Source organism: Meriones unguiculatus, chromosome 7, assembly GCF_030254825.1.
Source record: "Meriones unguiculatus strain TT.TT164.6M chromosome 7, Bangor_MerUng_6.1, whole genome shotgun sequence".
Lineage (NCBI taxonomy): Eukaryota > Metazoa > Chordata > Mammalia > Rodentia > Muridae > Meriones > Meriones unguiculatus.
The window spans coordinates 97,278,376-97,305,549 of NC_083355.1; the positions used below are offsets into that span (position 1 = coordinate 97,278,376).

Consider the following 27,174-nt stretch of genomic DNA (forward strand, 5'->3'; position numbering starts at 1 on the left):
CTGTTCTTCGAACATCAGCTGCCCTCTCTTAGTACTGTTGTTACTGTGTTCTTAGGGTCACAGCCTGGGCCTTGGCAATCCTAAGAAGCTAGGCTCACCTACCTGCTCAAACTACGCCAACTAAACAGGCAACTGATAGCGAAGAACAAAGAAAGGAGACTTATTCCGTGCAACCATGCTGGAAGACCTCCCAAGTCCATCTTTGACCTCATCCATGATGAGGTTTAGGCTTCACTACAAAGCAAGAGGTAGATTTGAGAGATGGCTCTGTGGTTAAGAGCACTGGCTGTTCTTCCAAGGACAAGGGTTCAATTCCCAGCACCCATGTGGAGGCTCACAAATGTCTGTAACCCCAGTGTCAAAGGATCTGATGCCCTCTTCTGGCCTGTGTAGGCACTATACATGCATGCAGGCAAAACAACTAATACACATATAAATAACTAAATAATTACAGGAAGGAAGGAATAAAGAAAAGAAGGAAGGAAGGAAGGAAGGAAGGTAGAAAGGAAGGAAGGGGCCTGCATAACTGGTAGAGCAGTTCTACCCAAGATGTGGACCCGTCCATCACTGGCTCATCATTATCAGCTCCACTCTCCCCCAAAAGGTGTTCCGACATGTTGTTAGAGCTGTTCTTGGCAGATGTTCATCCTCTTGCTGGCACTGAGGTTTCAGCCTTTTCCTTCTCCCAGCATGAGATTCCTGGAAAAATTCTAATTCCATGAGGACCACTGTTTCAATAGTCTGATTGCCAGAGGGAGGGGCAGGAGTGTCTGTTAGGTCTTTATCGCTGCCAGCATGCTTACACTGCCACTGTGGCCACTGCCACTAATCCACTGCTACCTCAGTCCTCTGCCTTACCACGCCATCCAGCTTTACCAATGCTAAGCAAGAGCATTGGCTGGAAGAGCCAGCAAGAAAATTGTTCTGAGAAAGCCATACCTGATGTTGTGATGCCAGGGGGCAGTACAGGAGGGTGTCGCTCAGCTGACTCAGACATTAACCTCAACAGCCTGCTTCTGAAGCCAGGAGGGAATGCGGAGATCCACGTCTTCATGGAGGACTGTGTTTGTATTAGTCACAGTCCCTAATACAAATGAGGTAGTGTGCTTTCAAAGCAACCAGCTCAGTATGAGAGAGGGCAGTCCTCCTGGCTGTGTAGCCATAGTCCTTCCACTCAAGCCAGCAGGGACACCAGAGAGGGAATGGTCTAACAACTGTCAATCATTCCAGCCTCCAGCATCATAACTTATTTAAAGGAAAATACACATTTGAGAAGGTCCTAACAATAAAGGCTTATTATTAACAGTGATGTGTCTATATTTAACAGTGCTCTAACAATGTTTAACTCTTGCCTCATTGCCCCAGGGAGTAGTGGGTGGCCCCTGCAATCTATCACAAAAGGTTATTTTCATACAGTTTTTTATAGCAATGGAGAGTATAAATCAAGAGAGCTTTAATAAGTCACAAACCTTTTACGAAAGCATCTAACCATGGCTTATTTTTGGTATCTGTTAAATGAAAACTATAAACTGGTTTGGGCCTTCAAAGAACTGTTAGGTAAATCTCTTCAATATTCGACATGCTTCTTACTCAGCAAGGATGGAAAGTTCTGATTTGACAAATATTTTGTTGTCTCCTGGCTGACCAAAAACGTGACCCAAACACCCAGCTCTGTTAAACATGGACTTTGAGGAAAATAGACTATAAAAAAAATGAAAAAAAAACTGAATATTTAACTTAAAAGCCCCCAAAGTTCATCTCTTTCTCCCCTACCTTTGTAACAAACACCGTTTTCACTCTCCTTTCCTCTCTCCCTTCACATGCTCATAAGGAATGTTTTGCAAGTTGCTTTCTTGGTGCTTTTATTTCTCATTCACCCCTAACATAGTATGATCTGGCTCTTGTCCCCTTTACTCAACTGAAAAAGTTCTTGCTAAAGTCACTGCAACATTTGTTGCAAAACCCAAAGGCTGTTTTTAGACTCTTTCTCAGTTTGAATATTTGGTGGCTTGGCCCTGCTGACGGCTTCCCTTGGTTCCGTCCACATCATACCTCTTGACTCCCTGGGACCTCAGTGGGGACATCTGACCAGCCCAGCAGGCAGAGCTGCCGATGTACAGTGAAGAACATGCTGAGCTGCTTTTGTGCCGACTGCACTGTTGCAGCTACCTAATAAGTGGGCTCCGGTGGGGTGTTGGACCTCATGACCGCCACACTCCACCCCTTGCTAAAGAGGTCGAACTCTTTGCATACATTTGAGAAAGGTTGCCCAGGACACCAGTGGGCTTCACTTCCCCTGGGGAAGCTTACAAAAGAGTGGTAGGGGGAATAAAAGAAACACATCTCTAACCTGCTGCTGCAATTAGTTTTAAGACCACAGTTAGTAGTTTTAACCCCTTTCCCAAAGCTCATTCTAAATCTCCCTCACTTCCCACCTTTCTTAGCTATGAAAAGAGCTGGTGATAGGGTCAAGGCACTCATTGCCAAAGGCTCTGCAGCCACAACTAACATACCTTATTTAAGCTGGGACCATTGCATTTGTCTGTTTGTGGTCAGGTCTAGTGATATGCCAAGTGGCTCTTCTGAGCGCCAACACATTCCTCTCTGCTATAACAGTGTAACAGCAGCCTGTTGCTTCTTCCTTAGAGTCTGTTATTCCCCATAAGAAGTTAACTACGGTAATCTTCTGGACTCTGTATACAAGACGTCTTGAATGTCTAGATCATGGTATAATTTGTAATTCCATGCAGAGCATGAAATGATGGGAATAGAAAGGTCAGAGTCCTCCAGTACATTGTTGGCTATAATAGCCAGTGGGAGCATTTCTACTTCAATCCTTAGTTTCATATTCTCTCTAGTGAGAAAACCTACATGAGAGGCTGTGATTCAATGGGTAGCCCACACAATGGTACCCCAACATGGTACACTATTGGCACTTCAGTTTTACCTCTGATCTTCTACATTGTGTGATACTTGCTGGAAGCAGAGAAGTTTCATGGCTGCAAGGTCGCTCCTTTATCTTCTGTAACTGTGTCTGACAGTTGGCTGCTGTGCCTTGAGTATCCCATGACCATGGATCAGATTCAGAAATCTCTCCAGATACAGATGTTCCATGTCTGTGGGGAAGAGAAACAAACAGTTACTCAGAATAAGTGTTTACACCATGGTGGCAAAACACTGTCTCTTCTAAGAAAAGACTGGCATCTACTTGGAGGAAATACCACACTGACCTCTGTTGCTGTCAGTGATTGGCGTAGTTTGACCACCTTTAAGTGGGAGAGCCTGCTGTTAGCACGCTTGTTGCTTCTGTGTCTGTCACTGTGTCAGTGCCTGTGAGTAAGATTGGCAAATGCCATCTTGCTGAGTCACAACTGCCATTGGTGGTTCTATGCTTTTTCTAAAATGGCTGCTTTCAGATGTTGGTTAAAACATAACACAGGGGTTGGAGAGATGGCTCAGTGATGGGGAACACCGGCTGCTCTTCCAGAGGACCCAAATTCAGTCCCCATAGCTGATACAACTCTCTCAGTACCCGCTTAAAGGGAGAAGAAGAGAACCAGTAACACAGAGTTGTTGCTCTTCCAGAAGACCTGAGTCTAGCGCCTAACACACGTTCAATAGCACCTGGAACTCTAGCTCCAGCGACTCTGACCTCTTTTTCTGACCTCGGAGGATACCTACACACGCAACATATACTCACACAGACACACATACAGACAAAAACAAAACAACAACAGCAACAACAAACAAACCTCAAAGTACAGTTTTCATCGGATGCAATTGCTTTCACACCCTTGTCAAGCCAAACACTGTAGATCAAACCATAACGTTGCAGAGTGTAATTGTCGAACGCGTTGCTTCAGAAGGTAAGCAATCATTTCGGCCACTTCGTGGAAGCTCCGTCATAGGTCTATCATGCCCCCATCACTCATGTAGTACCAGCTTCTCCTTGTTATGAATTCCTTCTTCTCTGTGTGTTTTTCTCAAGTGACCTCTATCCTGCACTCAGTGATACACCCTTCAGTCCTTCTAACAACAGCGCTCTGTCTCTTCTCCAGTCAAGTAGTTGGCAGTTCACAATTTTCTCAACCCTAAGTTTCCTTTAAATCAGGCACAGCAATCCTAACCTTCCCAGGTGCCACTTCCAAAACCATACCGGTTGCACATAAAGCAATTTGTTGTAGCACTTTGGCTCTTGCTCTCTGTCTGTGTTTATGATTGCTGGTTGTCCTGTTTTGTTTTGTTTTGTTTTGTTTTCCCCTCGTGAGCCTTGAATCTTGTTTTTTGTTTATTTGTTTGTTTGTTTGTTTTGTTTTTCCCCATGCAGACACTTGAAAATTGGCTCTGTTTTCTTCTATTCGTTATGTCTTAACTCTAGTTCAAGTCTTATGAGACATCCCACGTCTTTTCAAAATACAAATATATATATGATTGCAGCCGAGGCTTTAATTTGACAGGACAGTTCGCTTGGGATTCCTCCACCAGGTCTGGGGCTCTCTACTGCCCCCTGCTGGAAAGTGGCAGACTAGCATTTGGATTATTACTGGGAAAATGTTACTTGATGTAATTAATGTAATTACCCTTCAGGTTCTCCCTTCTATGCTCACTCACCTCTCATTGCTACTGTTTCTTCATCTTATATTCACTCATCACCTGTGTTTAGAATAACTTCTGAAGATCCCATACTTCTACCAAAAAGTTGTGATTCCATAGATTCTAGGACTTTTTTTTTTTGTGGTGTTGGTGGTAGTTTATTTGTTTGTTTGTTTGTTGTGTATGTGTGTGTGTTCTGGGTTATTCCTGTTATTTGAAAATACTGCTCTTTTTATTCATTTATTAAAAAGACTAGAAATCATTTCAGAAATTATTTTCTCTAAAGGCTTTCTAATCTGTCTTCATATTAAGATTTTCCTAGAAAATTTCCTTGAAATGATGCCATTTCTACCTTGTATATCTGAGATACACTATAAATCTGGGAGCTGGAGAGCCAGTCCAGAGTTTACTGTGGATACTGCTCTTACAGAGGGCAAAAGTTGGATTCCCAGCACCCATGCTGGGCAGATAACAACTGTCAAGGAATCCAACATCTCTTGTTACATGTACCACACGCCCCAACACACGTGACCAATAATTAAGCACTTTCAAAAGAAGCTATAAAGCTGCGTTTTAACATATTTATGCAGTTAGGATATGCAAAACATGCACTTGGTAAACATTTCAATGATACTAATAGGAAAATGCTAAACGTCAGCAGGAGGGCAGAGCTAGCACTCTCTACAAAGTCGTTAGCAGCCTGATGTGGCTCCTTAATCCTTTAGCAGCATGCCTGGCGAAGAGTCCAGATTCTTCATATGGAAAAGAACTTCAGGTCTAGTTAGTTTGAAGTAGAGCTGAAGGTTTTTTTAAAGATCATTTAAATAGACTTTTAAGCAAAGGGTTGAAGAGAAAGAGGTGTTCAGAAAGAGCTACTCAAATGTTCCTGGGTGCGTCTCAAGAGTTAGTGGGCTCCTCCAGAGCAGCCAGTTCACCGTCGTAGCATTATTCACTATTTTGATGAATCTCAAGTTACATCTCAAAAGGTTACTAAGAAAACTTTTTTGTTTTCCTTTTCTCTCTGTTTGGACAAGTGAGATTATGATGTGGTCCCAGAGATGCCTTAGATGGAGTAATTATCTCACAGGGTGAACCCAGTAGCTGTTAGGATTGTATAAGGATTTGGTATGAGCCCTTTCTCTATAAAGGAGTTTCTGGTGAGATCCCCAGAATATTGCAAGTTGATAACTGGGAAGCGAGGAAGGCAGCACGCACAAAGTAAACTGTTCTAGAATTCTTATCTTTCTGCTGGTGAGAGGCTTTGACCAGACTCAGGGTGAAGTGTTCCTTACTGTCTCTCATGCCCATAATTTTCTGCATCAATAAAGAGTAAGACATTCTTTCTTTTCCTTTTGGGTTCCCTAAACTGCCTCCGGCAAAGCATCCTGTATTCAGATTTTTGACGTCCCATAAAGACAACAAGTCAATGCATTTGTAAATCTTTCCACCGACCTCATGTGTCTGATCCATCAAGCATGGGGTACCTCTGATCTGATCCATTTTTCTCTTAAGGTTCTTTCTTCTCTTGACATGGCTTATGCTCACTGTCCAGCATCTCTGCTAATCTTGATGCTTTCTTGTTACCTCCAGCCTCTACCAACATGGGCATCACCCGAGGCATTCCCCTTGACTTTTCTGTCTATATTTTCTTCCTTGGCAATTCTCCCCAGACCTACAAGCTGCTCAAACAATATTCTCAAGCTCTTGCAATATTTCAATCTAGCCATGGTATTTTTCTGTTTGTTAGGCATTTTTGTCTGGTTGGATAGGAGCACTTGGAGCTCACTGCCCAAAACAAATTCATTATGTCTATCAATAGAAAGTATTCCAACTTACCCTTGTCTCTTTCCTGCCATTTTTAAGTCCCCCATTTTTAAGTCTGCCTCCGAGGGATCCCATCCTTACTTCATCTTGGTTTTATTCAGCAGAGTTTCTCACACTCATGTCGTTCGGGATTCCCACTCCCTGCTCATTGCTCATAAGCCCTATGAGGGTATCTTGAAGGCGGAGACTGTAACACCATGCTGTCTAGGTTTTCAGTACCTCACTTCCTCTCTGACACACAGTAAGAACTCTAAACAAGTTCTGAGTCAGTGAATACAGATTGAGGGTTAGATTTTTTTTTCTTTTAAACAAGATGGTAAGTGTCTTCCGTTTCTACTTTCTGCTTTGCCAACTTCTTTTATTTAGGCACCTGCATCTACTTCTTGCTTGAGCCAAACTGAAATATTCATGGCTCTTTTGAGTGTGCATCTCACTTTTCCTTTTGGATTGTTTCTCTTCCTGATTGAGATGACCATTAGTCCCATCACTGTCCATCCTGCTCCCAAAAGTCCTTCTAGGCTTGGATCCAGTGTCTCATTCTTCACAAAGACCTCTTCCTAAATCCCAAGGCCCTGGGTTCCCATAGAATTTGAACAGCACCACTCTTACAGAACTGCTTACAATATTCTATTGGACTGAATTTATTAATAGTAGAGTTGGTTGTGGAAGGGATTTAGAGTTTATCTGAGACAACTCTGTACTTAACAGCTAAAGAGTATGAGTCAGGCTTGGATCTCAATTCTCTCAAATTCCTTCCCAAGGGCAATACTATCTATGCAATTGCTTTACTTCTCTTGTAGAGTATAAGGACAAGGGTTCAGCTTTACTCAGCTCTGCTGCCTTTACAATATCCAGGGTAACCCATTTCATACAGTAGATCCAAGAAACTTGTGGTGGTTTGAATAAGAATGGCCCTCACAGACTCATAGATTTGAATGCTTGGTCATTAGGGAGTGCCCCACTTGACAGGGATTGGGAGGTGTGTCATGGTGGGTAGGCTTTGAGGTTTCAGATGCTTAAGCCAGCCGCAGTGTCTCTTTCTCGGCTACTTCTCCAGCACTGTGTGCTGCCATGCTTCCTGTAATGGCGATAATGAACTAAACCTCTGAACATGCCTGAAGATGGCTAAGCAGTTAAAAGCATTTGGTGGCTCTTGCAAAGTATCTGGGTTCTTTTCCTAGTACACACCAGCTCCCAACTGTCTGTAACTTAGTTCCAGGGGATCCAGTGCTTTCTTCTCATGCTCCTACAAGTCCTTCTAGGCTTGGGTCCAGTGTCTCATTCTTCACAATGACCTCTTCCTAAATCCCCAAGGGTCTGAGTTCCCATTGAATTTGAACAGCACCTCTCTTACAGAACTGCTTACAATATTCTATTCGACTGTAGGCACCATACCCACCTGATGCACAGACATACATGCAGGCAAAAACATCCATACATATAAAAATAAAATAAATAAGTCTCTTAAAAACATAGATCTAAAGGGATACTTTTTTCAAGGTGCTACACAAGTAAATGGTGAAATTTATGAATCATACTGAAGTACAGACTGAAGAAGTTCTAATGTTTTCTCTCTTGAATGATTTTCAGGTCCATATATGATTTTCAAAAGTCACCAAATTCTAGTGCTTTGTATTCATATTCTGTCATGAGTCTACATTAGTGGTTTCTAACCTTCCTAACTCTAAGGCCCTTTAGTAAAGTTCCTTATATGGCAACCCCCAACTGTAAAATTATTTCATTGCTACTTCACAACTGTAATTTTGTCACTATTATAAATTATAACACAAATATCTGTGTTTTGTGCTGGTCTTAGTTAATGCTGTGAAAGGGTCACTTGACCCAAAGGGATCATGATCCACAGGTTGAGAAACACTGTTCTAAACAGTAATAAATAATAACAATAAGTAAATAAATAAATAAAAACAATAATAAATAGATACATAAATAAATTCTCTCATTCCTCAATAAAATGCAAACAAGTCCATCCTTTTCTCTCTCCAATCTTCTCAAAAATAATTTTATTGATCTTGATTTTTAATAATTTCATAATGCTTATAGCACACATTGCTTATGATAACCCCTACATCTCTCTCCTGCCTCTTCATCTATCCTGTAACTCTCTACCCCATATGTAACTCATACTCTTAGTGAAAGTTAAACACCAGTGCGCACTTAAGAGAGGCAAAACATTCCCTTTTTCCAGACAAGTAGTTTTACCTACTCAGAAAGAAGACTTGAGAACTCTCATACTTCAAGACACCCTGAATATTTCCCTTCAGCCAAAAAAAAGAAAAAAAAAATCACAGTCCAGATGTCCAATAACCAGGTCTGGATCCATGTAGAAAGAGGGAGAAAAGAAACAAATTTTGCAGATGGAGAACAAAATTTGAAGATAATGAATAGGGACAGATCAAAAGATTACACTTCATTTAACTGTTAACACTGTCACTCTTCTTGGATTTTATTGTCAGATACTGGAGAGGAGAGAGGAAAAGAAGTGTGGAAATTAAGGATAAAATTTAACGTGAAGGAGGCATTAGAAAGCCAAGTTTAGAGCAGAGCAATGGCAATTAAAGGATAATATGACTGCCAGAGGACACATTAGCCAACAATTACAGATGACTAATTCAAGACTCAGAGAGGTTCTTTTCTTTTTTTAATCACTTTATAGCTTGATCCCAGTTCCCTCCTCCATCTCCTCTGAGTCCCTTCCTCATGCTCCCTCTCCCTATTTCTCTGCTCTTTCTCAGAGAAGAGGGGGCCTCTTAGGGGAACCAACCCACCCTTGCCCCTAAAATCACAGCAAGACTAATCACATCCTCTTCCACTGAGGCCTAACAAGGCAACCTAGCTTGGGGAAAGGGATCCAGAGGCAGGCAACAGAGTCAGAGACAGCCTCTGTTCCCATTGTTAGGGGACCCACATGATGACCATCCTGACATCTTTTTACTTATGTGTTGGGGTCCTAGATCCAACCTATGCATGCTCTTTGGTAAATGGTTCCATCTCTGTGAGCCCCCAGGGTCCCAGGTTAGTTTACTCTAAGTCTTCTTATGGTGTCCTTACCCCTCCGAATCCCTCAATCCTTCCTCCCACTCTTCCACAAAACTCCCTGAGCTCGGCCTATTGTTTGGGTATGGGTCTCTGCATCTGTTTCCATCCGCTGTTGGATGAAGCCTCTCAGAAGAGTTATGCTAGGCTCCTGTCTACAAACACAGCAGAGTATCCTTAATGTTGTCAGGGGTTGGCTCTCTCCCAGGGGGTTGGTCTCAAGTTGGGCCAGTCATGGGTTCCCCATTCCCTCAATCTCTGCCCCATCTTCATCCCAATGCTTCCTGTAGGCAGGGCAAACTTTGGGTTGCAGGGCTTTATGGGTAGGTTGGCATCTGCCTCCCAGAGAGGTTCTTTTGACAGACTGCAAACCCACAGAAGTACCATAGTCTTGCAGATGGTGCATGGTATGGAGCTTGCTCTAAATGAACTTACACCAAATACTATATGGGTTATATCCCACAGCTCTAAAGTGACCCAAGCCACAAGTTGATGAGGGCACTACTATGTGGAATTCTGGGACAAAGCTCCTTTCAAATACATTTGTAGACACATTAAGTAGGTGGTTACAGCAAAATGAAGAAATCCCAACTGTGGGCCTCGGGTGCTGGCTCATGACTCTTAGCTCTTTGGTTGGCAGAACCATCCTGAAAGGTTTGTATCTATTAGGCACAGCATGCTAGGTCTGCACAGAGGTGGGCAAGGGTATGGCTATTTAGTGGGTATGGTCACTTAAAAGAGAATGCCCTCTGAAGGCTCGGATATTTGAATACTTGGTCCCTAGCTGTGAACACTGAGGAGGGGTAGAAAGCATGGCTTTGCTGGAAGAAGTCTATCACTGGGGGCAGGCTTTGAGGTTTCAAAGCCATGAACCATTCCCAGTTCTCTTTCCCTGCTTCCTGCTTATGGCTCAGGATGTGAGCTCTAGCTGTACTGCTCCAGCAGCCATCCGTGCTTGCTCCCACAGCCCCCTCCCTGTAATAGTGATGGACTCTTACCTCTCTGGAACCGTAATCCCAAATAAACCTTTCCTTCTTCAGGTTGCCCTGATTACGGTATCTTATCACAGTAACAGAAAAGTAACTATTTTATAGGGGCTGAGGATATCCCTAGATAAACTGAAACTGGGCTCTAAGAGCTACACTATTCAGAACTCTCAACAGCCATTGGGGTTCTAATCAGTTCATCCACCTTGTAAAAAGTTTTCAATCTGAAGGTGCAGCTTCCGTCTTCCATTCACGAGGACTGCGGCTGCTTTCTTTCTGTGCACCAAAGGATCTTATAGCATCCATATCACACGGCCAGATCCTCCTTGGGCTAAACAGTCTATATATAAATCATATGTTTTCTATTTCCATTTCCCTATATGCTATGTTTCACAAAGAAAGTAGCACGATTTCCTTAGATTTTAGTATGCTTTTGGTGAGTCTTAAAGAAAGCTCTTTCAAAAGCCAGCTTCTTGTGGATTCTTCTTGATTTGATCTAACTTCTGTATCTTTTTTTTTTAAAGATTTATTTATCATGTACACAATGCTGTCTGCATGTACACCTGGACACCAGATCTTACCATAGATGGTTGTAAGCCACGATATGGTTGCTGGGAATTGAACTCAGGACCTCTGGATGAGCAGCCAGTGCTCTTAACCTCTGAGCCATCTCTCCAGCTCCAACTTCTATATCTTCTATTTAAAAAAAAAACCACTATATCTTGTACCCTGATAAATACCCTACATTCTACACAAGCAGTTGCAGTGTTCCGTTAAAAGGATAAAATTAAATGAAGGCCTGAGCAGGAACTGAATCAACAATTCTTGCTCCTTTCTGTGACATTTCAATTAAATCCATTAAATCCCAAGGCTTCAGCACAAACCCAGAAGCCTTATTTGAGTATTCTGATGTTCTTTGCTTAGCCAAGTAAAGTTACCTCCTTCCTTTCAGATTCGAATCACTTATAAATGAATTATCGGGCTATATGACGACACAGACTCCCAGGGTTCTTCATCACTGTTAACTTTCTACCTCTTTGTGACCCGTAGCATGGTCATGACATATTAATTTGCAAAACATCCTGAAGAGCTTTGCTCTGCCAAATTAAGCTTTCAACCAACCAGCAGAGGGAGCGCCAAAAGGTGCCTCAGCATCCTGGCATCTTCCAGAGCCTGGGTGCACCAGGAAGCCTCCGTGCACTCAGGCCTGCTCTCTGCAGGAAGAAGGGTTGTTCATGTGAGAGTAGAATAAGGAGGAAAAGGCCAGTTTTTAGATATAGATTTATCCATCTAATTAGTGATTTGCTCAAAGCACCGCTTGTACTGCCTGTTCACCAAGCATGACTTCACTCGATACCTGGGACAGAATGACCTGGAAAAATAGCTGGGACAATGGTCTTTGCCCTCAACAGTCTGCTGACTGCATCTGTAAAATCTTCCCTGCCTGCCTGCCCCACTTGGTGGTTTTATAAAATGAGAATACAAAGTGGACCTGGCATCAGAATGTTTTGGGAGTTGTCCCTGCTCCAATCCACTGATGACATCTCCTCTCTTCCACTCTCCCTGGTGTGAGAGTGCTTAAGCAGAAAGATTCCCAGAGAAACTAACTGAGAAAAGCTGGGATTCTGTCTGTGGCACCGTTAGGAATCCATTCTCTTGCCTGAGATCTTTAGAGGAGGGGAAGTGTGCTTTGCACAAGTTTTTCTTTACGACTCAGTGGCTTTTTTTTCAACCCTAAATAAATTGATTCTCTGGATGGTTAATGAGATGACAAGAAAAGGAAAATAAGCTCCCACAAAAACTGTTTAAGACAACAACCATGGTTCATGGAGTTTCAGATTATTAAATTATCGTGTCTGTTATTACATGTAAAGAACATGTAATAATTCATGATAGTAATACTGTCCCCTGCCACCAAAGACAGGCACTTATTAATCTGCATGTGTGTATGTGTGTGTGTGTGTGTGTGTGTGTGTGTCTGTGTGTCACATCAGCCCTTGGAAGTAGGTCTTGTCGTTCCCATCTATAAAGGAAGAAATAATGGCTTAGTGAAGAATTCAACCAAGGACCCAAGCTAGAAAGGTCTTTCTGACTCCAAAGCCCAATGTTCTCAACCATGTTAAGAAAAGTCACACCATCTCATAGGTATTTTTCACTGCACAGATCATTTTAGCCTCTGTCATCTCCACGTCTAAATGGTCCTGTGTGGTGAACACGAAGAGTAACAACCGCTTCTCCCAACTCCTCTTCACCTCCTCAGCTCCTAATTTTAAAAATTAGGTTGGGACTGAAGAGCTTGTTCAGTAGTTAAGGACATTTGCTCTCTTTGCTGAGGACCTAGGTGCAGGTCCCAGAACCCACATGGTGGTTTACAACCCTCTAGAACTGATACCTTCTCAGCTCTGCCTGCACAGGGTGTGCACACAGCATACAGATGTGCATGCGGACACTCATACACATACATTTATTTTTAATCTTTAAAAAAAAAATTAGGGAAACGTCAAAAGGAGGTTTTTTTTTTTTAATCTTTGCATCAAGAGTAGATCTGGGAGTGTGTAGGTGCCGTGAGGTTGATACACCACTCTGCTTTGTCTCTTGCAGCTGAGGGGCTCAGTTTTTCCCCCAACACCTTAATCCCAACACCGCCGTTTAAACCTTGCGTTTTTGTTTGGAGAAATGAGAAGAGTATTATGTTATTTACAAAGATCAAATGAAGTAATGTATGAAGACACTTATCAGATAAGGAAACAGTGTACAAAGCCGTACAATCCCATCATTAAGATGATCTTGGGTTAGAGGCAGGAACCAAGTTATGTGTATCTTCTGGCAAAATGACAAGACAGAACAGATTTGTGTCTTTTATTTGCTTCTCTGGGTTAGTGTTCAGTGTTGCTCATCTTCTACTCTCTGAATCACCTTTCTTGCTCTCATTGTCCTGTCTCTTAGAGAGGAATGTTGCTTGAAGAACAGCTGTAAGGTATTTAAAAGGTGTATTTATCCTACTTAATTTCTGATGCATCTGCTTGTCCAGGCTGTCCTATGAGTTGCTATTCATTTATATGGGAAGCCATCCCGCTGCTCATCCTGCCCCTGATGAGACTTAGCATCAGTCCTCATGTACTTTGGAGTGACCACACACACACACACACAAATTCATGTGAGTTGTCATCACTGACAGTACTCAACTTCTATTGTGGCTGCAGCAATCCATCCACTGCAAGTCACAAACAAAACCGTGAAAAATGACCCTCATGCACCTCTTACCAAACATCACAGCCCAGGGACACTGTGCTGCTGGTTACCGGGTGTTGCCCTGTCATGGCTGGCTGAGAGCTATTGTCTTGCTACTCAGAATCATGAAAAAAAAAAAAAATCAGTGTTCACTAGCCTGCAAAAAGATGAAAGTACAGTTTCTATTGAATAAATATTGCTTCCACACCATCACAATATCAAAACGATAGGTCCAAACATCAGTAAGTCAAAGACAACCTGCACATCATTGCGAACTTCTCTGTTGCTCATTTTTTATGCTTAAAACTAAGAAATTATGGGGGCTGGGGAGGCTGAGCAGACGACTCAGTGATTAAGAGCACTGGCTGTTCTTCCAGAGGACCCCGGTTCAATTTCCAGCGTCCGCATGACAGCTCCCAACTGTTTGTAACTCCAGTTCCAGGGAACCTGACACCCTCACATACCCTCACACACACACACACACACACACACACACACACACACACACACACATGTATATGTATGCAAAACACCAATACATTTTAAATAAATAAACAAATAAGTCTTTTAAAAACTAAGGAATCGTAAAACAGCTGGAAATGAAGAGAGAGAATCTTTGCATTGTCCTCTGTGCTGCTAATCTAGCACAAACAGTAGGCTCCTCTTATTCTCCTGGGAGTCTGCCCCCAAATGTGTGCGCATGTACACCATGACATGGAGGTATAAGAGGCACGGAATGAGAAGCACTCTGGACTTGCTAGACCTGATTGTTCATTTCAGTGTTGTGTGCTAACGCTGCCCAAGGCAGTAGGAGTGGGTGCTGAACAAGACAAATAGGTTGTTCCCCATGTGTTCCTTAAATATGCATTTCAGACAGCAGGTATTGATGAAATAATTACAAGCTGGTGAATGTTATGAAGGTGAAAAATGACATTCTAGACAGCTGATATTGACACAATAATTACAAGTTTGGTGGGTATTGGAAAGGTGAAAAAGTGAGCTTCCTGTGACTCAAAGTTAATATTTTAAAAAATCAGGTAAAAGCTACTGTGTGAACTCCAGATGATTTACAACCTCAAAGACTATTGAATTTCTTAAATAGTGACTATTATAAAAAAAGAACTAGAATGGCTAATCTTGGCTCCATCTCGCCAACGCTAATAAAAAAAAAAAATGAGGGCTGATACGATGACTCAGCAGGTAAAGGTGCTTGCTGCCAAGCCGACCTAAGTTCAAACCTCAGGATCCACACGGAGAGAGTCAGTTCCCACAAGTTGTCTTCTGGTCTCCATATGCACACTGTAACACACACTACCCCTAACAAATGAGTATAATGAAACAATTTTGTTTTCAAATAAGAAAGCACAAACTGCTTTTGAGAAAATAAATGTAAGAAATAAGAGAGTCATTGGTCTAACCTCAGAGATCACTAAACAACCAAAAAACAAAACAGAACAAAATAAAACCCAATTGCATCGAGGAGAACCTAAGGGTATATTCTACAAGGATAATTAATTCTGCTGACTTTTCCTCTTCTTGGCTATCAGAATTTTTGCGTCTTTTGTAATCATACCGCATTGGAAAGCCTCGTGGCTTGGACTGATTTATGCTTACTACAGATTTTGGTTTCCAAAAGTCCACATCCATGACTAAGTAAAGAGGTGGTCTCAGGCTGGCTGGCTTCATCAAAATGCTTAGACATTGGCTGCATAATTGTGTAACCAACAAGAACTTTCTGGCACCACACATGGGAAGAAAAGGGTATAGAATAATTTGTTTGTTTAATTTGTTTGTTTTATGAGACAGGGTTTCTCTGTATTACCTTGGCTGTCATGGATTCACTTTGTAGACCAAGCTGGCCTTGAACTCACAGAGATCCACCTGCCTCTGTCTCTCGAGTGCTAGTATTAAAGACGTGCGCCACCACACCCAGCTACAATAATTCTCATGGACTCTCAGAATAGTGGAAGAAGAACTTACCAACTTTAAACTCCTCCTCGACATAACAATCTCTGAAGCCCAAATTCTTCCTTTGAATGCCTGTAATGAAGAAAAAAGATCTGTGAGTGTAGAGCCATGTATGCATAACGGTACATACATGAATGGCAGCAGGCAACCTCCAGTGTTGTCCCTGCCTTCCTCCTTTACTAAGAGGCCTCTTAGTTCTTTACTGCTCTGAAAGGCAGGATAGCTGGTCTTTGAGCTGCTGAGTATTCTCTTCTTCCCATCTCCTTGTATAAGCGTTGAGATTGTAGACCCGTGCTACCGTGCCCAGATTTATATGGATTCTGAACTCAAGTCATCGTGCTTACAATGATAATCTCTTTACCCACTGAGTCATCTCCCAGCAGCTTTTATGCTTTCTCTAAGATTACACATTTTATAGAAAATGTATAATTATTGGTCTTTGATGGATATGTGAGAGCCCCATAGTCCAAATCAGATAGAATTTCACTTCTTAATGATTGCTCTTCTCTGCCATTAACAAGTTCCCCCTCTCTAGGCTACTCATTCCAACTTCCCTCATAATTCTTTTGCAACATGACTCTCTAGACTACAACCAGTGTGGGTGTTGGAGATGGAAGAGGTGGAAGGAGATCAAAATGTTTGGTTCTGTTATGGAATTTATCTGTTCCTTCTCTCAATCTTGTGACATTGTCAGATTTGATCAGCACACTGATCCCTTCATGAACGTTGTCACATGAGGTAGCTCAACAAGTCAGTCTTTTTGGGTGGAGGAAATTATAACATTATGTTAGTTCTAAAATTAAACCTGGTTTTGAAAACGCTGCCATGATGTTGAGTCACTGAGATAAATTATTGTTTTCATTTCTTATATATCATCATTTTAGTAATGCTGGCAAAAGCAATATAAAAACAATCCCCAATTTCCTGGGTTCTGTTCTAGATGTTGGTTACTTAGAATACATTTTACACAGATATTACATATTCAGACCAGCTTACCAAAATCTTTTAACTCCTGGAATACCTGATCATGACAGAAATCAGCCACAAGCAAAACATAATCTCGGGTTCTGTTGTGTTATAGTTTTTAAATTTATTTTTATTTTTATTAATTACACTTTATTCACTTTGTATCCTCCATAAGCCCCTCCCTCATCCCCTCCCGATCCCACCCTCCCATCCCCTTCTTCACGCATGCCCCTCCCCAAGTCCACTGATAGGGGAGGTCCTCCTCTCCTTCCTTGTGATCTTAGTCTATCAGGTCTCATCAGGAGTGGCTGCTTTGTCACCTTCTGTGGCCTGGTAAGGCTGCTCCCCCCTCAGGGGGAGGTGATCAAAGAGCATAATTTTGTTTAACCTGCACCTTACACATATCTAGAAATATTCTAGTATCCAGCATACTGTGTAACAATTTCCTTTTCTGGATTAATATGGCCAAGCACCACTCTAGAGGACTCCAGCTGCTTTCCCTCTTATATTCAGCTGGATTAAAGATGCCCTGGCTGTGTTCTCTGAAGAAAAAATCCTAAAATCCTTACAACCTGAGCCCAGTGAGGGCAGGAAAATGAGCACAGTAGCAAATGCTCTAGGTTTTGTATACATAGTACCATGGGGTAGGTAAGATGGCTCAGTGAGCAAAGGTGCTTGCTCCTAAGCCTGACAAAGCCTGAACATGTGTTTAATTCCTGGGCCCCAAATGTTGGATGAAGAGAATTGATCCCACAGGGGTTCGAAGGATGTGCACATGTTTCCCTCCCTTAAACCCCCCCAATATAGTATTTAAACAAATGTAAATTTTAGAAAAGCAAATCAATAGCTGCTTGTCTAGGTCTTCACTGGTTCCTCTCAGAGTTATAATCTTTCTTTCATAACAGCTTTGGGGTGTCTTTCTTTCCTTCTTTCTTTCTTTCTTTCTTTCTTTCTTTCTTTCTTTCTTTCTTTCTTTCTATATTTTCTTAAACAGGGTCTTGTTACGTAGCCCTGGTTGGCCTGGAACTTGCTAAATCAACCATGCTGACCTCTATCTCACAGAGTTCCACCTCTCTGCCTCTTATGCCCTGGAATTAAAGGCACAAGCTACCATGTCTGCCCCTTCCTTCCATGTTAGCCCACGTCACAGCATCATACCCAAGCTCATTCACCTTTCATCCTGTTTTCCTGAAGTCCCAATCGCATACTTCAGTTTCCCATCAGTTGTCCTCTAAGCACTGTCCAAGGCTTTAAAGGGCTTCTAAGATGATTCCCAGATGACAAAGCCACAATAACAAATAACTTAAAAGAGAATGCTGCAAGACACAGAAAGCAAATAGATCCCTAGTCTATCCAGTAGGACCTCTGCGCCTCCATCCTCTCACCCTTCTTGGTGGAACTTAAACCTTGCAGACAGGAGCCACTGGTGGGTCAACTAAAATGCACTGTTTTTTTTAAGGAAAAGCAAGAACAGGCTGGTTCTGGACCTCAAGGAAAAGATGAGGTCAGTGCAGAACCTGAATTTTGATAAGGAAAAAGAACAGGGCCCCTTGTGGGATTGGGAGGGAGGGGCTCATGTCTGGAGTACTCATTCTTGCTTTTACTTCTCTGTTCAAGAAGGAACAGTAATTACAAAGGCCAACACATCATCCAACCTCCTTCCTCCTTATCTGAGAAAGGCTTGGTTATTGCAAGAGCACTGATCCTTATCCACAGTGTAAAAGGACACAGTGTAAAAGCTCTGAACATGGATTTTTAATTTTTTTTAGTTTGGCCCAGATTGACATAAGGTTATCTGCAGTCTTTTTTCATTCACATATTTACCACAAAAATGTCACTTAACCATGTGATTGTTTTGAAGTAAGACCATAGATCTAATTTGGTGCTGTATTAGTTACCTTTCTGTTGCCGTGATGAAACACCATGACCAAGGAATCTTATAGAAGAAAGGCTGTATTTGGGCTTTTGAATGCAGAGGACTATAGTTCATAATGCTGAGTGTGTACAGCAGGCTACAGGTGGAATGGTTAGAGAAGAAGCTGAGGGGCTCGCATTTTGAACCGTATGCAGGAAGCAGAGAGAACAAGCAGAGAATGATACAAGTCCTTGAAACCTCATCAGCCACCCCAGTGACATATTTTCTTTAGCAACAACTACCTCCTAACTCTCCCCAAATAGTGCCACCAACTGAGGACCATGTATTCAGACATCTGAATCTATAAAACACATTCTCATTCAAACCACCACAGGTGCCATGAATTTTACATGTATTAACTTTCTAAAATTTGAATGTCTCAGAATATTTATATTTGAGAGATTGTGGCCCTTTTATTTTCCATTTCTCTCTTTCTAGAAAAGTGAGTTATAAGAGTACGAACAGCATGTCCTGAGCTGGATTCAAATCTGGTCTCTGATCCCAGCTGAGTGACCTTGCTCAATTGCTTTAACCTCTTTGTGCCTGTGTTTCCCTCACTTGTGACATGGGGACAGACACAGCTACTTCTGTGCCATTATAAAGATCAAAATAAATAAAGCATATCTTGTTTTAATTGGTATACAAAGTAAAAGGTATCATTTTCATACATATCTACCTTTATATTTTGCTCTCATTTTCCCCTACTATCTTCCTCCACTCCTCACCCTTTCTTGGTTGATTCCCTTCCTCTCCCCAAATAGTCACTCCTTCTATCATGTCACATATATTACATTACTCCCTCTTGTTTCCTCTCCTCCCTTTAGACCTCTTCCTGCTCTCTCATTTTCTGCATCCTACTTTTATGACTTATACATCTAGATTCTGTCTAAGAAAACATGCATTTCTTATCTCTCTGTGAGTATGGACATCTTTTGCAGAATATTTGATCACACTGTGAGATTGTGTTGTTTACTGGGAAAAAAAATCTGTTTCTATATGTGGTGTGGCTCAGCCCTAGCACACACTTTTAATCCAAGAGCTTTCTGCTTGAGTATTGTAAACAGGATTAAAGTTAACTCTAGGTCAAGAGTAAGCAACCACTTGACAGGCAGTGAACATAAGAAAGGAAAAAAAAACATTGAGAGTAAGAGAAAGTCAGGAGGACAAACAGAGAGATGCACAGGAAGTAGAGGAAGTCAGGAGGACAGATAGAGAGATGCACAGAAAGTAGAAGGGAGACATTCAGTTTGAGGGTTTATTTGGTGGGGAAGGAGGCTTCCTTTTCTTTCTGGGATGTCGGCTGAGGAAGGTCAGCTGGGTGCCTTCTCTGACTCTCTAAGTTATCAGGCTTTCATTCCAGCATCTGGTTCCTGGAGTCTTTATTGGTAAAACCTAATGTTTGAGATTTTTGTTAAAAACTACAGATGTCCAAAGCATCTCTGTGGTATGCTGCTTGGAACCCTTGGACAGGACAGATTTGACTATTCAGGGTCTTTGTGTTTCCATGTGAATTTTAAGATTGCTTTTTATAGTTCTATGAAGAAAGGACATTGGAATTTTGATGGGGATTTCACTGAAGAGGTAGACTATTTTGATAACATGACAATTTTATATTATTTATAGTATTAATTCTACTAGTGTATGATCTTTCAATCTTGTAGTGTCTTATTCTGTCTTACAGAGATTCCAGGTTCAGTTCCCAGCACCCACAACCACCTGTAACTCCAGTTCCAGGAGATACAGTGCCCTCTTCTGGACTCTGTGGGTCCAGAAGCACACACAGCACACATGCAAGCAGGCAAGCAAAGCAGTTACACACATAAAATAAAATTAAAAAAAAAAACTCTTTTAAAGAACAATGAATAAACCTAATGAAAGAGATGGAAGACTTCTCACAAAGATAGATAAAATAATAAAATGTAATATTAACTGAAAAATAATGAGAAGTTTTGGCTCCATAGTCGTCAAGAAAAGTGGTCTATGGTTTTGTTTTTGTTTTCTTTCTTAACTTCTGTGTGTCATCTGGTTTTACTATCTGGGCAATACTGAATATGTAGAATGATTTGGTGTATTCCTTTCCTTTCTACTTTCTGGGACAGCCTCAGGAGTAACAGTTTTGGCTTCTCCGTAAAAGCTTAGAAGACTTTAGCAGTGAAGCTTTCTGGTCCTGGGGTTTTTATTTGCCAGTAGGCCTTTTATTTCTTGCTCAATATCATAGCTTGTTGTAGATCATGTAAGTTGTTTATATTCACATAATTTAATTTTTAGGAAATTTATCAGTTTCCTCTAGTTATTCCTTTTTGGGGAAATGAACGGGTTTCATTATTTGTTTAATGTCCTGGTTTTCATCTCCAATTTTATTAATTTGAATTTTTTCTCTCTTTTTGGGTTAGTTTGGCCCAGGCTTTCTCAATGTTATCTTTTTTTTTTTTTTCCAATAAACTAACTCTTGGATTCTATATATTGGTTTTAAAGTCTCTATTATATTGATTTCTGCCATGATATTTACTATTTCTTGCCATCTACTGAATTTAGACTTGACTTGATTTTCTACAACTGTGAGGTATAACCTTAAGTTATTTATTTGAAATCTCTCTGGTATTTTTAACGTAAGCTCTCGTTGCTATAAACCTTCCTTTTAGAACTGTCTTAGCTATATCACACAGGCTCTGATAAGTTGTGCTGTTATTTTGAATCTAAGGTTTTATGTAAATTCTTTCCTGATTTCTTTTAGCCACCCCATGGCCGTATAAGAGTGTACGGCTCACAAAGGACTCACTTTTATTCTTTTTCACTAGGTTGTGTGGAGGTAGGCTCCAGTGTGCCACCTCACCCAGAAATTCCAAAATGAAGTGTTTGTTTATTTTTGAGACAGGGTTTCTCTGTGCAGCCTTGGCTGTCCTCACTTATGTAGATTAGGCTGGCCTCGAACTCACAGCGATCCACCTGCCTCTGCCTCCCCGAGTGCTGAGATTAAAGGCGTGCACGACACCTGGCTGATGAAGACATTTTTGTAAAGTGCTTAGACTAAAATCATGCATGTAGGAAAACTGCAGCTTACTAGTATCATCCTTGCTCCTTAACCTCCTGTGGCCAACACTGTCTGAGTCCTACAGAGGGACAAAGTGCATTCTTCTCCACTGTGGATCCTCCAACCAGGGGAATCACCATCTCACCCATCTGGCTTTGAGGCTATTGAGAGCTATGGCCTCACTCTGAGGAATTTCCCCTCAGTAAAGCCCCGATTCTTGGCCCTGTGTTAACCAGTCTTCCATCAGCTTGCTTCTCTTTGTGCCTTAAAGAAAATATCACTTATTCTCTGTTACTGTTTGTGGCTGCGAATTGGTAAATGTGGTTTGTCATCCCACCACTCAACTGTGTCCCAATTGCTTTCCAGGGAGGGCCCTGAGAGACTAAACTGCCTGCTTAATATTTCTTAATATTTCGCATCCTGCTTAATATCTCTGCAACGTATGTCAGCGACAAGCTCAGTTCTTTCGCTGCCTAATCTCCTGGTAGTGTTTTTTCCCATGACTTTTTCATGAAAGGCTGACCTGGAGGGTCACAGTCTTTGTCCCCGTTGCAAACTGCTCAGGCTTCTTAGACACTGTCATCTAGTTTAACATGTCTGCTTGTCACGGACCCCGAGATCTTCCTTCAAGCTACATTCCTCATTGCCTTCTGGATATTTTCACCCGGAAGATTAACAGGGATCTCAACTTCAGCGTATCTCAACCAAATTATCATTCTACTTGTACCCTGACCCTCCAAAAATATCACACAGCACATATACTTCCTGATTCCTGAATCTCGGTCACATCTACTAGCTGGAACCAGAGAATCTCAACTCTCTTCTTCCTATAACTCTTGTATGTGATTGGTCACTAAGTTTCACCAGTTCTTTGGTAGTGGCAGCACCAAATCTAACCACAGATTTAGCCTGGGTGCCCATCAAATATGCGACTGCTGCTTGACACTTTTGGTCATGGCCCATAGTACAAAATATATTTTACGTTATGCCTCATGTTACAGACATATTAATGCACACATGTCCTGCTTTATCTTTCTAAGTGATGGTCATGATAGCCTTGGTAGGTTTCGTAATCTATCACTGAGTTACAACTTACAATATAAAAACATAACCTGGAATAAAGATATTCCACCAAGCCCTCCCTCTCCTAATGCTTCTGACAGTGACTCGATTTTTGAAACACTTCAGACGAATCTGTAGGAATTTCCACGGGTACTAGCTATAATTTGACTAAAGAATGCTCCTCATGAGATGGTCCTGCCACCTTGTATATGTTTTATCCAGTCATCAAAACAATTATGACTATTTAGTTGGCATCCTGATACTCATAATCCAGTAAGAGTGACTTTTTGCTGATTTGGTATTTATATTAGCAATTAGTCAGGGTCCTAACAGGGCCGAACCCTAGGTATTTTAACACCTCTGTACCTTTACACATATTAGTTCTCCTTCCTTGCATTAGGCAAATATTTACATTCCACATTTATTTTTAAAAAATCTATGTTTTCTCCAGCGGTTGTGGTGCACGTATTTAACCCCAGCAGCAGGGAGGCAGAGGCAAGTGGATCTCTGTGTGTTCAAGGCTAGCCTGCTCGACATAGCAAATTCCAGGATAGCTAGTGCTACATGGACAGATCTTGTCTTTAAAAGGAGAAAGAAGGTCAGTGTTTTCATGAGGCTGTAGTGGGAGTCGTGGGACTGAGTCTCCTCTGTGGGCCTCTGCAGCTGTTTTGAGGTTTTGTTTGCAGCAATACTAGCAGCACCTCGAACCACTTCTGTCAGCTCACCTCAGTGACGTCTGCAACAGTCACCTGAACATCACTTTTCTCTGCTTTCCTTTGACTCAGAGGTCCTTGAGGGTCAAGATTTGTTAGACAGGGAGGAATACATATGTATAGCAAACAACCTTAGAGAATACACGGCTTTCTGATGAAGAACATTTCTCTTGAATGATGAAGTAGCTACAGTAATGACTGCCACCCTCAGGACTAGGGAACTGGAACGGAAAGGTGGAGTTACTCCCACAAAGTGTATAACCACCAAGTACGAGAACCCCGGGATTTGAAAAGAGCCCTTGAAATACAGATGTCTCCGCCATTATGTTAAAGGTAAAAAAGAGTAAGAATCAAACTTAACGTTTGCCCACCTGCTAGTCTCAATTCTCATGAATTCTGTATTTTTATTTTATGTAAATGTAAACATTTTACAGAAGTTATCCTAAATATAGTGTGTGTATAAATATTTAGGTTCTCATACAGAGAAATGCATTTCATTTTGGCAGAGTCATACATATTAGCTATTCTTTTTTTTTTTTTTTACTTTGTTTTTGCCCTTTCCCCTCCCCCTTCCTCATACCTTTTACCTTCCTTCAGCTGGTTTCTTTTATCAGATACTCTTCCCTTTTGCTTTCATATTACGTGTATTCCATGCCCTCTCTATTTCACACCTCCACTAATACCTCTTCCTCCCTTCACATGATTCCCTTTCTAGTTTTGTGTGTACTCACACATATACACATGCACATATATGTATGTATATATATATACATAGTTTTAAGTCTAGGTTCCACATATAAGACAAATATGGTGTTTGTCTTTTGAGCCTGGCTTATTTCGCATAACATAATGATTTTCAGTTGCATCAATTTTCCTGCAAACATCATGATTCTACTTTTCCTTATAGTTGAAGAAAATTCAGTTGTGAATTTCCTGCCTTCAATGTAAATCTTGGCTGGTTTCATCTTGAGTGCATACCCAAGAGCTGGTAGAGCTGGGTCATAGGGGTAGCTCCCTGTTTTCTGGTTTTTGAGGAGCCTCCATACTGATTTTATAGGAGCTGTATGAATTTACATTCCTAATGTAGTAATCCTGGCCAGGATGTATTGTCATTTGCTTTCTTGATGGCCATTGTAAGGTGGTAAGATGGATTCTCAAAGCAGTTCCAATAAGCATTTCCCTGATGCCTAAAGATGTCAAATTCCTCCACAAGTATTTATTGACCATTTATATTTCATTCTTTGAGAACTGTTTTTTCAATTCATTAGCACATTTATTGATTGGTTGATTTTTTTCAGTGTTTGTTTTGTTGTTCTTTATGTATTTTAGCTATTAATCTCCTATATGATGTGTAGTTGGCAAACAAAAAAGTTATTTTCTTCTGTAGGCTCTCTTCATTGTTGTGATTATTTCCTTTGCTGTGTTCCCAAACCTTTTAAGGGTTGTTTCCACTCTAAGAGTTATTTTAAATTTAAACTGTAAATCTATATATACATGTCTTATAGGCAAATATTATTATAAATGATACTAGGTATATATAAATTATAAACCCATAAAAATAAATTCAGAGAGTATAAGTTTTCAAAATTATCAGTATAGTCTAATATTTTCTATATCTCAGGCTATTGCTTTTTTTTAGTCACTGTACCCTGGAGAGTAACTGGGAAGTATTATATTTAACAGGAAAAAAAAAAAAAAACAAACCTGTTTTCTTCTTACATAGCAATAACACTGGTCCACCATGAATACTGTGTTATTTGCACAGTGCATTCCAAGGGACACCACTGAAGACAAGCATGTTTAGCTTCAAATGGCTTAGTCTGTTTAGGGAAATCATGCCGACCCCACAGATAGAATATGATTCTGTTGGCCTTGGAACCGGTGGGTTAAAGAAGTCTTTAGTTATGTGGCCAGTAATACGTGTTAGGACTGAACTAAGAGATGACAAGGGTTCCCTTTCTTTGACAGTCTTATGGATGTATGTAGTGAATTCGATTGTGTATAACCTCCATTACCCACCCCCAACTCCTTCCCTCTCTGGCTGAACTCTCCAGGGAGTCTCCTACTGTCATGTCTTCTTCATGTCTGACTCACAAAATTTCAGATTGCTTGCAAGGGTGTGGTTGGGAAACAATTTATTGGATTATGGGTAATTTATTAATGGCTATACCACTGACCATTAACCGTCAATAGTCCCTCACTGAAGGGAGGCCTTCCCATGACGAAGTTAGTGTTCATGAGTTCAGTCTTGTGTAGGTCTTTACAGGTAACCACAGCCTAAGTGAGGTCATGAGTTCAATTGCCATGTCATGTCTAGAAGATGTCTTTTGTTTTCAGCATGCCTCCTTATCCACTGGCTCTTACATTCTTTCTGTCTCCTCTTCTGTAATGTTTCCTGAGCCTCGGCGTGGGTGATAAAGGATTTGGCACTTCACTGAGGAAGCACGAGTTCTAAATAATTTGACCTATCTCTAAAAAAAACTATGGGCCTTGCACAAGATAATTAATGGTAACAGATACTTTGATTAAATTGCTCTTGTCTGTATTAGTGTCACTGATACCATACTAACCCTGAGAAGTAAGTAGGCCACGTTCATTTTATAAATGAGCAGAAGTTTAAAGAGGACAAATGCCCAGATAATCAGGGGCCTAGGTTTTTCCATGGCACTATTGATTCATATACTGTCTTGTTTAACCTCACTTAGATTTTACTTCTTTAAAATAAATATTTTAATTTTAAGATTAATTTGAATTAACAGAGCAATTGAGAAGTTAGCAAAGACAGTTTTCACATTTCCCATACTCTAGATTGAAATAACAAATTACGTAGATTAGGAGAGTTAAGCAATAGATGTTATTTTCTCACTGTACTGGAGGCTAAAATTCCAAGAACAAGGTGTATATATAGGGATTTTTTTCCTGACCCTTTTTTTTTTTTTTGACTTGTACTGTGTCAGGAGCCATTCTGTTAAAGGAGCTCTCATTAGGCAGGTAGATCTTCTGGGAAGGTGATCGGTATTTTGCAAGGTATGTACCATGATGTACCTGAGAATTGTTTCCAGTCTCTGACACTCATTTTTTGTGCACTGCTGTATCTCTACACTCTGGTATGGTGTGAGTCTTCACTTTCTGGGTATATACATACTCTGAACAAACTTCCTATGGGATCTTAATGAAGATATACTGCTGTTCAAATGAATTAATTCCTAATTATGAAATTCCTGATTTGATTCAAACAATTTTGAAAGTTAAATTGTTTTAGAACTTCTAAAACAACTTTAGAAAGTCTACAGCTGCAATAAATACCTTTGTGGACCTCCAGATGACTCAGTAGGAAACAAGTTTGAGACAGGCTGTGTCTTCAAGATAAGCCTGCATTATGAATCCTGTATACACCATAAATATAAGCAAGTTGGTTTAAACTTTCCATGAACCCAAATTATAATGGGACTACAAAACAATGTCTAATTAAGTACAAACCTTGATGTCATTATATACAAGCTGTTCTGTTGTAATTCCTTATACCTTGTCACCTCATGGTATTATATACTGTCACTTTAAATTTACCTTGTTTCTTAGAATGAAAGACAGATAAAATTATTGTCCTGAATGCACTATAAACTTAGGGATACCTGAAAAATGTGTGGCCATGTCAGTCTTAATTGAAAAGACATCTATTCTTGTAACTTTTAGACCCTGCTAACCTTTAGACCTTGTCAACCTTTGTCACTCTGAACTTACTATGAACTAATTAATGGATACATAGAAAAGAGATGTTTAATTTTAAAACATCTAACCTTTTGTATTTTAGAATTCATCTGTTTTTGTGAC

General features: G+C 40.8%; 1 protein-coding gene across 3 annotated transcripts in view; it reads left to right on the top strand.

Moving 5' to 3' along the window:
- Tshr (thyroid stimulating hormone receptor) overlaps positions 1–27,174 on the top strand; it is a 122,508-nt gene that overhangs the window by 14,020 nt on the left and 81,314 nt on the right. The window lies entirely within an intron of this gene.